At 41.8% G+C, this 5437-nt stretch overlaps 1 protein-coding gene and 1 long non-coding RNA gene across 2 annotated transcripts in view; one reads left to right on the top strand and one right to left on the bottom strand.

The window, feature by feature from the left end:
- The window catches only part of LOC118748034, a gene marked incomplete at its 5' end in the record, with an annotated part of 366474 nt that overhangs the window by 255830 nt on the left and 105207 nt on the right, over positions 1 to 5437 (bottom strand).
- The window catches only part of LOC118748098, a 23361-nt gene continuing 20562 nt past the window's right edge, over positions 2639 to 5437 (top strand). Inside the window, exon 1 of the long non-coding RNA XR_004994020.1 lies at positions 2639 to 2778. This is a non-coding gene — a long non-coding RNA (uncharacterized LOC118748098). The remainder of the gene's footprint in view (positions 2779 to 5437) is intronic.

The raw sequence follows: 5437 nt of genomic DNA on the forward strand, positions 1-5437 counted from the left end.
AAGTGCATACTAAGTAGTACATATAATAGGGGTCTTCATCATAAGTGGTAAAGTGATAAATTTATCATTTTGATAAATGAACTGTCAAACTTTGTATGGAAATCTATTTAACCAAAGTGTATCACTTTATCAAACGATTTTGGTGGATAAATGTATAAATTTCAACAAAATTCAACCCTTCCTGGTTGCCAGGTAACTACGAACTCATAAAAGCAAATGAACATAACGTACGAGGTAAGAATGAAACGTAACTAGCCATATAAGTTAAATAATAAACAGTTTTATGCAATTATTTACCAAGATGCGTTCATGAAAGAGGGTGATTAAACTGATAAATTTAAGCAATTTATCGCTTTATCACGTTAGATGAAGACCCGTAATACAAACTCAATAATTAAAAAAAATATAACCATTCGCTGGTATCGAGAGTACCATCGACAGTTTTAAAGCTATATTGGGCGCTGTCATCACGATATTTTAGGGCTTTCGCACGAGGTGCTTTTTCAGGCAACTTTTAGTGGAAAGCAAAAATCGCCTCGTCCGAACGGCCTTTCAACTAATCGCTTTCAACAAAGTTGGTCGCCAGCCAACTTTGAGCTCGTTCAACTTGTTTTCCTTGCAACCCTGTGTTTGTTTACATTCTGTACACATACTTTTTTCTTTTTTACTTTTTTACTTTTATTTTATCTTTCGGCTTCGCTAAAAGCATTTCTTCCAACGCTTGGCTTACCAACTTTACGCCAATTGATAAAATTTGCAAAATAACAATTCGTGTTGGATCGAAAATCGCCTCGTCTGAATAGGGATTGCAACTTTTTCACTTTCATCTTCGCATTCAACTTTTGTTGTCTTTAAAATCGCCTCGTGCGATTGCCCTATTTGGATCGCGATCCATATTGATGGATTGATGGATCGCGTACGAATGCTACATTTTCAATATTTAAAGCGTCCGTATTTGCATAAGTTTTGTGCTGAACGCTTATGCCTGGATTATAATGGAAGTAACGGAACGGAGTGAACTGCCACTTAGAGCGTGTGTGAATCGGTAACAAAGTTCGCGGCCAGTAAATTTTTGACAACTATGAGGTGAATAAAATTTTAGTAGCTCAAGAGGCTAGTGAAATTTTTGACAAATGCATAGAAAATTTTGACAGTCGCAAAGATTGTCGATGTGTGTAATTTTTGGCTAAATAAAAGCTTAAATTGATGAATTGCAATCAACTGTGGAAGATGTTTTCTTAGAATATTAATTTCACTTCAATTTGTAATATTTTATTCCGCATAAATCTGCGGTTATCAAAAATTTACTGCTGCCAAAAAAGATTTCATTTCACACAGCAGATTGGCAAAACTGTCTCTCCATAGTAAAAATATTATTCAACAGCTTTCCCCATAGAACTTTGTTACCGCTTCACACACGCCTTTAATAATCTATTGTATGGACAATGAATTCGAGCGATTGTAATGCACTGAACATAACGTAAAACGGAAGCATCTAAAATCAATAGATCCTTACGAATTCGCAGCGATTTGTTACGATTCCCAAGAGTATTATAACCAAGGTATTATTGGGCACTGTCACACGGTCAGTTTATTAACGTGATCCAAGTATCGCGATATTTATTGACGGTGTAGCATGCAGTATTGATGGTTCGTGATCCATATCGCGAAATTTCTAAAAATTTTGAAATCTGGATCGCGGATCGCGATACCGTCCATAAATATTGAACGTGTAGCACTTTCAAAACGCGATCCGTACATTTCGTCAGTACATATTTTACTCTCATAATGTGAACATCGGCTCTGCCTTCGCCCTCGGGGCTTAAAATCTTTCAAATCAAATTGAACAAATTTTAACTAAGATTGGAAATTTTAAAATAATTGTGGAATGCATTATGTGTAAATCATACGTACAAAATAAAAATATTTTCTTGCGTCATAATAAGCGTTCAGCACAAAAATTATGCAAATACTGACGCGATATATATTGAACATGTTGCATTCGTCCGCGATCCATCAAATCATAATATGGATCGCAATCCAAACATCGTGATCATTACTGACCGTGTGACAGAGCCCTTTATGATACAAGAAAATATTTTTATCTTGTACGAATAATTTACAGATAATGCAATCCACAATTATTTTAAAATTTTCAATGTTAATTAAAATTTTTTCAACTTGTTTTGTAAGGTTTTAAGCAACGAAAACGAAGGCATAGGGAATACGTTTTCGATGTTCGCATTATGAGAGTACAAGACAAGGCGAATTTATACAAGGTGGTGTTAACAGAACAAAGACAAAAATTACAATATCAAATTATACTTTATTAATTATATATTAGTACAAAGCCAAATTACAACACACACATTATTTTGACAAAAGCACAAATTCGCCGTGAAAGCAGCTGATCCGATAACACAACCTTGTTTAGATTCGCCTTGGTACAAGAAGTACTGATGAAATGTATGGATCGCGTATTGAAAGTGCTACACGTTCAATATTTATTGAAAATATTGCGATCCGCGATCCAGATTTTAAAATATTTAGAAATTTTGCGATATGGATCACGATCCATCAATACTGCATGCTACACCGTCAATAAATATTGCGATACTTGGATCACGTCAATAAATCCTGACCGTGTGACAGGGCCCATTGATTAGAATCGTTTTGTTGCTAAATGTGCGTGGAATCGAAGCGGGGTTCGTCGCGGAATATTTTTGATTTAGGTGTAATCAATTTAAAAATATTAAAGGCAAATCCCTTGATTTTAAGGTAAAGCTTTGTATTGTCTGTATATAATCACATGTGATACGCATGTAAGCTAGTGAACTATTATAACATACATTAGTAACTATTAGTTGTGTTAATTTGGGTGTGGCACCTACATTGCAAAAGTCAAACAATTTCGGTAATTCTCTAGTCTACGGTAACAACCCCTAAAAAAGCTTCGGAAAAGTCGGGAGGGTCATCAAACGACGCGGGGTGGGGTTTAGTAGTCAGCCGCACCTTGTGTTTTAAGAAAACCAGGTGGAATTAACAATTGAAACTTAGGATGTTGAGGGAGGTATCGGGTACGGTTTAGTAAGTGGCCCACCTATTTCGGGGTATTGCGTCCAAAGGGGTGACCCGATCCAAAATTGCACACACTTGTAGCCAAGGGTCTACCCATTACTTTAACATCCACTATTGTAATTTTTGGTCACTAATTTATTTACAAATTGGGTTTGAAATATGCCCTTTTTTGTAAAATTCGGAAAATAGCTCACATTTATCACTCCTATTTTCCTTAAAGCAGCCACTTCACTAATGCATTTTTATATTCCCCTTCACTTTAAACTTTATTCGACTTGTTACAACTTTCTTTATTACTTTAATTTTAATCTATCAATCACAATTTATTAAATAAAAACATCTTCAAAACCACGCGTTTGCCTTTGGTTGCATATGCACATTAAATGGTGGCGTTTAGCTGTCAAACTGCTAAATATACAAGAAGGATGAGAGACAAAAGAAAATTCATTCCCACGACAGCCGGTTCTACGTACCGGAATGACTCGGGTTTCACCCGACCAAGGGCTGTTGTTTCGGCGATCTAACCCCGTTTAGGTCGGCGAAGTATCTCAGAAGTTGTCCGTCCATAGGGCAACATTCACTACGCATTCTCCTACTCAGGGCTGGCATCGAGTCAAACCCTGGGCCAGAAATATACACCTGCTGTGTATGTCGGAGACGTTTACACCACAACTCCACCTCAGTCAAGTGTAATGCCTGCGAGGGGTGGAGTCACCTCAGGGTCTGCTCGGGACTACGGACACATAGACAGTGGACCACGTCGTACGTGGCCCCCTGTTGCTCAAATAGAGCAGCCTCCACGGCAACTCATAGTCCGCCCGTGCAGCCCCACACACTCACACAGCAACCACACACAGTCGCCACCACACAACAACATAATAACACCACAGACCGTACCACAGCCACCACAGACCACATAACACACACAACCGCACCACCACCCACACGCCGCCGCCAACAACTCTTGGTTCCCCCTACAATCTGCACGGTATGTCAGACCAGAATATTCCGTAATGTGACATCAGTCAAGTGCAACACCTGCCTTGGCTGGTGCCACTTTAGGGCATGTTCAGGTCTGCGCACCACGCGAGATTGGACGGGGAACTTCGAGGGCCCGTGCTGCGCTGCTCGGTCGCTGACGTCAATTGCGACGCCCCCCACTACCACCACAGGGAGGCAATCACCCCAGCAGCGCACACAGCCAACGGCGGCAAGAACATACACCTCACTCACACCCCGCATCACAACACGTCTCCCGAACCACATGAAGCTCCTACAATTCAACTGTAACGGGCTACAGAGCAAGATTGAGGAGATAACCGCCTTTATGTGTCGGCATGGTATATTAATAGCTGCGGTCCAAGAGACGAAGTTGCACAGCAATTCAACTTTGTTGAATTGTGCCGGGTACAACGTGCACCGTCGAGATCGCGAGCGAGATAATGGTGGTGGCTTAGCGTTCATCACGCACCACACCGTGCAGTATCGTCTTATCGAAGCAGACATCGACCGCAGGGATACCACCCTAGAATGTCAGGGCATTGCTATCCGGTCAGGCGGTGTCGAGCTCGAAATATTTAATATATACATACCCCCTGTCACCTGCTGCCCGGCAGGATATCACCCTGATATAGGTGCGCTCCTCAGAGGTGAAAACCGTATGGTAGTAGGTGACTTCAATGCGCACCACGATCTTTGGCACTCAAGCCTGTCAAACGATCGTAGGGGAACAGACTTGGCTGAGCAGATAGACGATTCGACATTCTGCACAATGAACGACGACGCACCCACCAGGATTATGGGTAACTGCAGTAGCTCGCCAGACATCACAATAGTCAGCGCTGGTCTGATAAACAGCATAACGTGGCGACCTATGCTGACTCTAGCATCAGACCATCTACCCATAGTCATCTCGATTGATAAACCAACCGACTTTGCCTCCGCCAAACACCGGACCTATATCAACTTTTCCAAAGCTGATTGGAAAGGTTACGCGGAGTTTACTGAAAATACCTTCGCAGCGCTCCCCACACCAACCGACGTCCACCTCGGTGAACGTAAGTTCCGCAGGGCTATCACTGCTGCTGCAGCCCGCTTCATACCGGCAGGGTGCATATCGGACCCACGTCCAAACTTCCCTGCCGAAGCGGCTGTTTTAGCAAATGAGCGTGATAGCCTTCGTCAGGCCGATCCCGGAGATCCCCGTATCAGGGATCTCAACGCGGAGATTCGGCAACTTGTAAACGTACATAAGCGGAAGAAGTGGGAGGAGCATCTGAAGACTTGTAACTTCACCTCTGGTGTGAGCAAGCTTTGGTCAACCGTGAGGTCATTGTCTAATCCGACGAAGCACGACGAC

The sequence above is a fragment of the Rhagoletis pomonella genome, unplaced genomic scaffold (assembly GCF_013731165.1).
Source record: "Rhagoletis pomonella isolate Grant_MI unplaced genomic scaffold, Rhpom_1.0 Rhpom_scaffold_00001, whole genome shotgun sequence".
Taxonomy (NCBI): Eukaryota; Metazoa; Arthropoda; class Insecta; order Diptera; family Tephritidae; genus Rhagoletis; species Rhagoletis pomonella.